Source organism: Carassius gibelio, chromosome A8, assembly GCF_023724105.1.
Source record: "Carassius gibelio isolate Cgi1373 ecotype wild population from Czech Republic chromosome A8, carGib1.2-hapl.c, whole genome shotgun sequence".
NCBI classification, from domain to species: Eukaryota; Metazoa; Chordata; class Actinopteri; order Cypriniformes; family Cyprinidae; genus Carassius; species Carassius gibelio.
The window spans coordinates 1,487,495-1,498,554 of NC_068378.1; the positions used below are offsets into that span (position 1 = coordinate 1,487,495).

Genomic DNA, 11,060 nt, shown 5'->3' on the forward strand with positions numbered 1-11,060 from the left:
TGTTGTTTATCACTTTCTACCACCTATCTGAAATACTATTATTCATTAAGACAGAAATGCAGAAGAATTATAACCTGATGTTAAATGTTTTTTCTTTTTTTTCTTTTCTTGAATACCTAAGCTATAAGTTATCAGTGTTCTTTATATATGTTATATTGAAAGCAATGACAATTAATGTCTATGAAGGTATAGAAGCCCATTTGTGTCTTTATGTGTGTGTGTGTATATATATATCTTTCTTTTTTTTTTTTTTTAATGAGAGACAGGAGGTATGTGTGTGTGTGTGTGTGTGTGTGTGTGTGTGTGTGTTGGTTTTTGTGGTTTACAAGGACTTTTGACCTGAATACGCACCAGCATTACAGGGACATTTGGGTTTATGAGGACAGGGCCCATGTCCTTATAATTCCGACAGTGTATATGCCTTTCTCTATGTCCCAGAAGCTCCCTCTCAAATTTTCGCGCCATGTCCTAATATACCACAAAACCCTGAAATTTTACTATACACTGTGTATCCTCCGAACTCGGGAGTGCGCCCCTGCAGCCCGGACCCGGTACTGCATCCGCGTCATCGAAAATTTGCATATTTTACACTTGTGTAAGTTTGGAGGCCGCTGATTGGCTAGATCGGCACCGGAGGGCGGGAAATCGCGAAAACAAAATGGCGGCGGTGGGCGGGACTACATTCTGCCGCTAATAGCTCCGTACAAGTAAGTTAATGCAGTTTGGTAATTATTTAAACACTTTTTTGCTATAATTTATCGATTGTATATGATTATATAAATGCATAATGATCGTGCAATTAAACATATTCCTTAAATATCATCATATAAAGTATGAATGGGACTTCAAAGCTGTAATTACTCAGTTTAATATCAGTATATTGATGTAACGCTATTAATGTAACGTTTCATAGATGGTTATTTAAATATATTATTATTATTGTTATTATTATTATTATTATTATAAATCCCGTATACTCGTGCTCTAATCAGCGAGGCAAGGGTGTCGGTTTGTAACTTCCTGTTTGGACCGGACACAATCTGTGCACCTGAAGCGAAGACATCTGTGGTGTGAAGCTGTTGGAAACAACTATTATATGAAAGGTTAGTAATACTGCTGTTAAATCGTTTCTCTGAGAGTTTGTGGCTCAGTTTGGCTTGTTCGTGAGTGTCTTCAGTGCTCTTTAGAAAGCAGCTAGCGCGTGATGCTAATGGCGCTAGCGTGTTTACACTAAGTGTCCTCTATTAAGAGTAACATCAAACAAGAATCAACAATGCTTGTCAGTTTAACTTCTTTTCGTTCACAGTATAACTGTAAATGTAATAGAACAGTCTAGCCATCATAATAATCTGTTGTCATGGCTACAGTCTGTGAAGGGGAGGGGCAGTTATGTTTAATATTATTACTGTTCAGCTTGGTTTAATTAATAAACACAGAGATGTGCTCTTTTCACTTCCCAATACTTACTGTATATAATAAGTAAAATCACCTTTATTTGTATAGTGCTTTGTAGAATACAGATATACAGAATACATCATATTACACATATATTCTGTTCAGTAGAACTGTCATTATTCGTTTGCATATTAAGTTGAAAACAAACAAACGTAATATTGTCAGATGGAGGCCAACAGTTCTTATTGTTATTAAAGCAGACACAGAGGATGGCTGAAGGTGCGAGGCGAAGGAGAAAGCTGAGGCCATACAGTGTTCACTTCAACAGAAAGACCAGAATGGGCTCAAGGGCAGGTTCATCACTGATCTTAAAGGTGAGTTGATTTATTTTGTCATCATATAGTCAGCATTAAGTTGTCTCAGTCCTGTATATCTTTTGTTGGGCAAAATAAGACATTACTAACCATTTGATGGTTTGTAAATGATGACAGGATTTTCTTCCTATGCCTTTAAAATGTCTCGTGTACTAAATCTGTCTCTGGTTGATGACGTGTGGTTCTCTGTGATGGTTTCACCTCTCTGTTGTTTTAAAGTGTCTCGTTTACACCCGTGTTACGAGGACCCTGTTTTATGAGGACCATCATAAGAACATACACACAATGTGACATCAAGACTATGTTCTTATGATGGTCCTCATAAAACAGGGTCCTCGTAACACAGGTGTAAACATACACACAATGTGACATCAAGACTATGTTTACACCTGTGTTACGAGGACCCTGTTTTATGAGGACCATCATGAGAACATATGAGAATCTCAAGGCGTTTCTCAATGTCAAGGAAGGATCCTCGGAAGCCAGAATTTCGAGGATGCTACGTCATCGACATCCGTCGAAGGACTGTTCCAATGTCGAGGATCCTCGGAATTTCAACCAAGGACTGAGTCCTTCGTTCGAAAAATATCCCATACACAGGAAAGGATGCATATGTGTAGCCTTCGCGCTCTCAAATCACCCACAATCCTAGAGTCGGAGTGTTAACGGTTTTTATTTACGTTACCAAACATTTGTTATAACTGTAGTAAATATATAAGTAAAGTTTGCCAGTACAAATTACTACCATATTAAGATTGTAATTTATACAAATACAAATTACGTTATTGATGGCTAACTGAACCGGACCTGTCATTTAACAATTGTTAGCTTGGTTGCGTCACCGGCATTTCTTTTATAAATAACTAGTTAAGTTGTCCAAAGTAATTTAACGTTAATATTATACCATTATACCACAGCGTTCTTCAAACTGACCTTTTCACTGACGCAATGACGTGCATTTGCTAGCCTGTTCCATTTACGTGTTCTCCGAATGCTAAAGAGGAGCCTCACCTAGCCTCTGACGGAAGTGACTTGGAAGGACCAGTCCTGCTAAGGAAGTATCCTTGACATTGAGAAACACCTTCAGTGTGGCGTTTGTTTGACAAAAGCCTGGTATTTGAAGACCCTAGTTATCACCATGACATTGGGCTGTGTGAATGTGAAATATTAGGCTAAATATGGATCATTCACATCTCATTGTGGCCATGTGATATTCAAAATGTCTAATTGTTACCTTTAGATTAAGTATATTGTAATATAAGTTGGTAAAAAGTCGTTCCCCTTGTTTGAAATTTACTGTCAGGCTGTATACTACTGTATTCTGCAGTTTTATCATATTTGTGTCATCATCATCATCATCATCATTATTATTATTATTATTATTATTATTTTGGCTTTTTTATTTAAATAACATTCTCCAAGATTGCATATTATTTATTCAAAACTTTCAGTATTTTCAAATGATAACTGAGTAGAATCAGTGTCTAAAGAACCTAAAGAACTCTGAACAGGGCACAGCAGCTATAAAGGTATCCAAGAAGTTCTTGAAATAATTGTGCTAGTCCTTAAAAGAGTAGAACAGATTACGTTGTCCACATGTGTTTCTAAGAGACATTGTTTGCTGCATTATTGTGGATGTTAAAAGTGAGTCTTGGTTTCATGCTGTATAACTAACACAGACACTGTGTCTCAAATCACCAGTTTTTCTCATACACAGAAATGCTTGAAATAAGCTGTCCACATTTGTCTAGTTACCAATGTCCCGGTAATAACAAGGTTACAAATAGACCAGACTTTTTTCAAACTAATAACACACTGAGACTCTTCAGTCAAGTCAAGACCATGTTCTTATGATGGCCCTCATAGAACAGGGTCCTCGTAACACAGGTGTAAACACATACACACAACCTGACATACTTCAGTATACATGCATGTAATGTAATACTTACAAAGTCATGAACATTAACTTGGGTAACACTTGAAAATTTAAATATTGGTTTGAAATATTGTAATCTTGTAAATTACATTGATAGAAGCAAGATTATAAAATAATTTAATGTTTTAAATCAGTATTTTATGCACTCATTTATTGTCACAGATATCTAATTTGATGTTCTTTTCTATATTGTGGTTGAACCGTCCACTCTTGAAGTCAATACTCTGTCCCAGTCAGAAGACACAGATGTAGAGAAGGTTCTGCGACTGATTGATTGATTGATTTTAATTTAAATTTGATTTTTTGATTTCATGTGTCAGTGATCAGTCAGTGTTTATGGACTCCAGTATATGTGCATTATCAATTTGTACAGTCCCTGAATCCTTTGTCTGCAGTAGAATGTTTATTTTTTTTATTTCTGTTTCCTTAATTTCAGGTGACTCTGAAGAAGGACCGGTTACTATTGGATGATCAGGACTGTGTTGAGTAGGTAATAAAATGTGCATTGCATATTTGATGAAATGTTAGATTGATGTTGTAAGAAATCGTCTCTACATGAGCCTTGCTTTTTTCACTGTTTTCAGATGTCACCAGTCAAAGAGCATGTGTTGAATGAGGAGCAGAGCTTTTTTGTCCCCGCTGAAGGAGTTAAGGAGGTATTCACATGTTTCAGATGAACTGTTATTTCAGTGCAACAGTGAATGCTCTGAAGTCTGATGTCTTCATGGGCTGTGATATACTTAGCTGTTACCAAATGTATGTAATTTAATGACGTGTTTTCAATTTCAGTAATATTAGTCGATGTCTGAATCAGGAGTGTCCAGACTTGGTCCTGGAGGGCTAGTGTCCCGCAGAGTTTAGCTCCAGCTTGTCTACACACACCTGCCTGGAGGTTTCTAGTATTATCTGCTTCAGGTGTGTCTGGGGTTGGAGCTAAACTCAGCAGGACACCGGCCCTCCAGGACAGAGTCTGGACACCCCTGCTCTAAATACAGATTTGTAGTAATATATTGACCAGTACCTTTTAAGGTCTGTAACGTAAATGTTCTTTTATGATTTTAAATGATCTTATTAACTAAATGACCACAACTTCCCTGTCATTAAAATACATTAAGTTATTATTGAAAGACAGTGTTGCTCTTAAAGTATCACATGTATGTTTTAGGAGAACATTGAGATTGAAGGTACGTCCATCCTAGCATGCGTAGCACAGCGGGTCTTTTAAACTCACAGGAATGTTTAAGGCAACTCTTCTCTGAAATATGTCTTGTGTTCACTGTAGAATGTAGTGTCTTTAGGAATGGTTTATAAATGGTGTGTGATTGTGTTTGACTTCTGAATGCAGATGTTTTTCATGTTCTGAGTTTTATTTTTCATTGAAGATGAGATCAACATGACAGATTCTGATGACGCTGATCCTGAAGAAAGTGATTCTGATGATGAGGCTCTTGCTGGAGCTGCGGGAGACTCCAGTAATGCTGGTATGTGTCAGCTAAGTGTTTTTTAAAAATAATAAAAGTTAAAAATATTATTGGGTAACGCTTTATTTTAGGGTCTCTAAACTACAGTGGTGTGAAAAAGTGTTGGACCCCTTCCGGATTTTTTTTTTTGCATGTTTGTCACACTTTAATGTTTCAGATCATCAAACAAATTTAAATATTAGTCAAAGGTAACTAACATAAAAGTAAACACAACATGCTGTCTTTAAATGAAGGTTTTTATTATTAAGGGAAAACAAAATCCAAAACTACATGGCCCTGTGTGAAGAAGTCTTAGTGGTTTTTGCTATCCTAGGAACTACCAAAAGTCCAGTGTTTTGTGACCTTAGGGTGCGTGATGGGTTGTAGCGTGGTAGAAGGCTAGTTAGGTACGCAGGAGCTAAACCATTTAGGGCCTTATAGGTAAGTAATGATAATTTGTAACTGATACAGAACTTAATAGGTAGCCAGTGCAGAGACTGTAAAATTGGGGTAATATGATCATATCTTCTTGACCTGGTAAGGACTCTAGCTGCTGCATTTTGGACGACCTGTAGCTTGTTTATTGACGAAGCAGGACAACCACCTAGAAGTGCATTACAATAGTCATTGCAATGCATGAACTAGCTTTTCTGCATCAGAAACAGATAACATGTTTCGTAGCTTGGCAATGTTTCTAAGATGGAAGAATGCAGTTTTTGTAACATGGGAAATATGATTTTCAAAAGACAAGTTGCTGTCTAATATAACACCCAGATTTCTGACTGTAGAGGAAGTAACAGTGCATCCGTCTAGTTGCAGATTGTAATCTACTAGATTCTATGTACTGTTTTTTTTGGTCCAATAATTAATATCTCTGTCTTATCCGAATTTAATAGGAGAAAATTATTGGTCATCCAATCTTTTACATTTTTAACACACTCTGTTAGCTTAGATAATTGAGAAGTTTCATCTGGTCTGAGTATCATCAGCATAACAGTGGAAACTAATCCCATATTTTCTAATAATATTACCAAGGGGCAACATGTATATTGGAAATAGAAGGTGACCTAGGACGGATCCTTGTGGCACTCCATATTTTACTGATGATAAATGAGATGATAAACACCCCATTTAAATAAACAAAATGGTAGCAATCGGACAGGTAGGATCTAAACTATCTTAGAGCCTGCCCTTCAATACCTGTATAGGTTTGTAATCTATCTATGAGGATGTCATGATCTATGGTGTTGAACGCAGCACAAGATCAAGTAAAACTAGCAATGAGATGCAGCCTTGAGCTGACGCAAGAAGCAGGTCATTTGTAATTTTAACAAGTGCAGTTTCTGTGCTATGGTGGGGCATGAAACCTGACTGAAATTCTTCATACAGATCTTTTTTTTTTTGCAGGAAGGAGCTCAATTGAGCAGACAAAACTTTTTCTAAAATTTTAGACATAAATGGAAGATTTGAAATAGTTTAAATAAATAGATTTTGAAATAATTTGCCAGTTCACTAGGATCTAGTTGTGGTTTCTTAATAAGAGGCTTAATAACCACCATCTTAAATTGTTTTGGGATGTGACCTAAAGATAACGATGAGTTAATAATATTGAGAAGCGTTTTTTCGCCTACTCTTTCAGTAATTTACTGGGTACAGGATCTAATAAACATGTTTTTGGTTTAGATACAGTGACAAGTTTATTTAGCTCTTCCTGTCCTATAGTTGTAAAGCACTGCAGTTTATATTTGGGTGCGATGGATGAAACTGAAGTGTTAGATGCTGTAAAATTGACATTTGTTATTGTATTTCTGATGTTATTTATTTTATTAGTGAAGAAATTCATAAAGTCATTACTATTAAATGATGGAATATTAGAATCAGGTGGCGTCTGGTTATTTGTTCATCTAGCCACTGTGCTAAATTTGTGGAACAGCACTGGAGAACCTTCCCAGGAGTGGCTGGCTGACCAAAATTACCCCAAGAGCACAGTGACGACTCATCCAAGAGGTCACAAAAGACCCCACAACAACATTCAGAGAACTGCAGGCCTCACTTGCCTCAGTTAAGGTCAGTGTTCATGACTCCACCATAAGAAAGAGACTGGGCAAAAATGGTCTGCATGGCAGATTTCCAAGACAAAGACTAAAGGCTCGTCTCAGTTTTGCCAGAAAAAATATTGATGATCCCCAAGACTTTTGGGAAAATACTCTGTGGACTGACGAGACAAAAGTTGTGTGTCCCGTAATGTCTGGCGTAAAAGTAACACTGCATTTCAGAAAAAGAACATCATGCTAACAGTACAATATGGTGGTGGTAGTGTGATGGTCTGCTTCTGGACCTAGAAGACTTGCTGTGATAAATGGAATTCTGCTGTTTACCAAAAAATCCTGAAGGAGAATGTCCGGCCATCTGTTCGTGACTTTAAGCTGAAGCAAACTTGGGTTCTGCAGCAGGACAATGATGCAAAACCCACCAGCAAGTCCACCTCTGAATGGCTGAAGAAAAACAAAATGAAGACTTTGGAGTGGCCTAGTCAAAGTCCAGACCTGAATCCTACTGAGATGCTGTGACATGACCTTAAAAAGTCTGTTCATGCTTGAAAACCCTCCAGTGTGGCTGAATTACAATTCTGCTTAGATGAGTCGACCAAAATTCCTCCACAGCGCTGTAACAGACTCATTGAAAGTTATCACAAACACTTGATTGCAGTTGTTGCTGCTAAGGGTGGCCCAACCAATTATTAGGTTTAGGGGCAAACACTTCTTCACACAGGGCCATGTAGTTTTGACTTTTGTTTTCTCTTAATAATAAAAACCTTCATTTAAAAACTGCATGTTGTGTTCACTGGTTTTCCTTGACTAATGTTTAAATTTGTTCGATGATCCAAAACATTAAAGTGTGATAAACATGCAAAAAAATAAGGAACCAACACTTTTTCACACCACTGTATTGTCTTATTAGCGTGCATATTATTATTAGTAGTAATTAAGCACTTATTAATGCCTTATTTTAAATGACCTTATTCTACATTCCTAATCTTACCCAATACATTAATGTAACAACTGCCTTATTTACTAATAATAAGCAGCAAATTAGGAATTTATTGAGGGAAAAGTTGTAGTTAATAGTTCATAAGTGTTCCCTATTCTAAAGTGTTACCGTATATTGTATTAATCCAGCATTACTAACAGAATATTACTCAAATTAGGGATGCATCAGTTTTGTATTGGTGTATTATCTGGCTATACCAATATGTTGATACTTAGTGTTTAGGCAAAAAACTGATAAATGACTGTTTCAAAAATAAACGTTTAACAGGCCAATTCCATTAGAATATATATACTGTATATATATGTATTTTCTGTTTGAGTTACTTCTGAGTTTCCTGATCATTATATGTTTGTCTGCAGGTGTTCAGAAGATGCCCATTGAGAGCACCACTGAAGTTCCTGAAGGTACCAGAGGTTTAAATTGCAATAGCACCATCAATGTAAGTACATGAGCTCTCGTAGAGTTACAACTCACTAAAGTATGTATTCTTCTGTACAGAGAGTGAGAGTGAGGCAGAAACTGAAAACACACGGAGAGGGCAGAAAGTGTCCTGGTCAAACACTGAAGTTACAGCTGTAATCAAACATTTTAAGGACCACAGAGCTAAAGGAAAACTGGCCACAATGACTGAAAACCAGCAGTGTAAAACTGCTGAGGATCCTGTTTTGGTGAGATGCAGTGCACAGAACATACAGGATTTTGTAAGAAATCGAGGAATTATCTTAAAAAGGAAAACCCAAAGCAAGTGATGTTACAGTACATCCTGTGTCTTGATGTCATTCTATTATCATGAGCACTTTGGTTGTTGTTTTTATTTCCAATAGTGCAAAACTGTTATAGCAGCAGTTCATACAAATATCTCCATGTAGAAAACAAGTTCAATTGTTAGTTTGTCAAAAACTTTTCATTCTGGAAGTGAACGATTCCTTTACAGATAAATCAGTTTCTCTACACATCTGCAGCATCTATTGTGTGCTCCGAGTTAATCTCATGTTTACTGTGTGTTTAGTAGGGATGCACTGATCATGATTTTTCATAGACGATACCGATATTTATTTATTTTTACAAGCAAACTGGTCGATTCCGATACAGATTTCCGATTATTATTATTATTATTATATTATTTTTTTTAAGCAACAAACAAGAAAGGAAAGTATGCATAAACAAGATGTTTATTTGGTATTTAATAGGCCAAACTGGCTTTTGGCTATTGAAAACAATAACTGTAACCATCTGAAATTAATGGCAATAACTGCACAGTAAGTAGCCTACATTCAATACAAACATAGATGCTACAGACATCAGCATTTAGCTTTTGTTTTTGGATTGGGTTGAAACTACATAGAACTGGCCTTAAATTAAAAGATTAACTGTAACCATGTGAAATTAAAGGCAATAACTGCATAGTTCTACAGTCCAAACAACACAATCAACACACATTCAATAAGAGGTTTCTTAATCAGCATATAGTATTTTAGTTTTAAAATTTGGTTTTAAATTTAAAACAAGGTCTTTACCAATGAGACTAAATAAAAGTATGCTATATAAATATTATTCCAAAATGTTAAAATCAAATAATGTTGGTGCGAATAAAGCACAGATGCAAAGTGGTTCATTCATCCAATTAAAAAAATAAATAAAATAGGGTAATGATTCACATCTATATATTTTTTTTTACTTGAGCCAATGAAAAATAAAGAACTATTCTCAAGTTAAAAAATAAAATTGTGAATCATTACCCAAAAATATTTTAATTGGATGAATGAAACCCTTTTTTCAGTGTGCTTCAGCAGGTGATTTTTAAATCAAATTAAGTCAATGTAATTTTAAGGAAAAAGGAAAATAATCCTATACAGAACTGACGTTTACTTCTGACTTTTCAAACGTGTATGCAAGTTATACTTTACAAAAAAAAACATTTCAGTTTTGTCACAGTTTAATCTGTGTCGTTTCTCATCCAGCTCGCAAGAAGTTGATCCTTCACTGTCTTCGCTTGTGCAGGGCACGGAAAGGTACGATACGCTCGAGCAGCTTCAGTGAGCACAGGAAAGGCTTTTATTTGTGCAGCAGTACACTAGCGGCTGTTCGCTTCCTGCTGTCTATTCCTCAGATGTGTAGCTCGTGTTGCCTGTGTCCAGCACACAGATTTTGAAATACTTCCACACAAATGACATGATAGCGAATGATTACAATGTAGTCTGTGCACGCGGGCGCACTTACGGAAAAATCGGCCGATCGTGTATTTGAAGCAAAAACCGTCCGGTTCCGATTTATGGCCGGTCAACGGTGCATCCCTAACATTTAGTGAGGTACTTACAACATGAGGCATGGCTTTTGATTTATAGTTTTTTTTTAAGTTGGTAAATTAGACTTAATTATTTGTTGTTTGTTTTGATTTGTGTGGCATTCCTTTTTTTATAGAAAGATTACCCATTTTAATAATTGGCGAATTTTACGTTTTTTGTTTATTTGTTTTTATGTCACAAATTTAAGTCATTATTAAAGTACTTCTAAAACACATTGGTGTCTGTAATGTTTTGTATTGTGTTAAAGATCCTGTACTCTTTAACCACCTCAGTCTTGGTAATGCAGCATAGTGACATGTCTGTGTGTTGTGTACGATCAGGTTCCAGTAAATCACATTTGTCCCTGTAATGTTGGACGATGTGCAGTTGTGTATTGTGTTAAAGATCCTGTACTCTTTAACCACCTCAGTCTTAGTAATGCAGCATAGGGACATGTCTGTGTGTTGTGTATGGGGTCAAGTACCTGTAAAACACATTGTCCCTGTAATCCAGAAAACTGACATGTTTTGTGTATTGTAAAATGAGTGTCCTCCTAAAT

General features: G+C 36.3%; 1 long non-coding RNA gene across 2 annotated transcripts; it reads left to right on the top strand.

The window, feature by feature from the left end:
* The first annotated feature begins 973 nt into the window (after positions 1-973).
* LOC128018178 (uncharacterized) lies at positions 974-10,734 on the top strand. Of its 2 annotated transcripts, none has more exons than XR_008184760.1 (7): positions 974-1,103; positions 1,656-1,769; positions 4,142-4,195; positions 4,290-4,361; positions 5,088-5,186; positions 8,576-8,620; positions 8,715-10,734. It is a non-coding gene; the product is annotated as an uncharacterized LOC128018178 (long non-coding RNA). The 2 variants fall into 2 exon arrangements; XR_008184759.1 differs by having other exon boundaries at positions 990-1,103; positions 1,653-1,769.
* Positions 10,735-11,060: the final 326 nt, after the last annotated feature.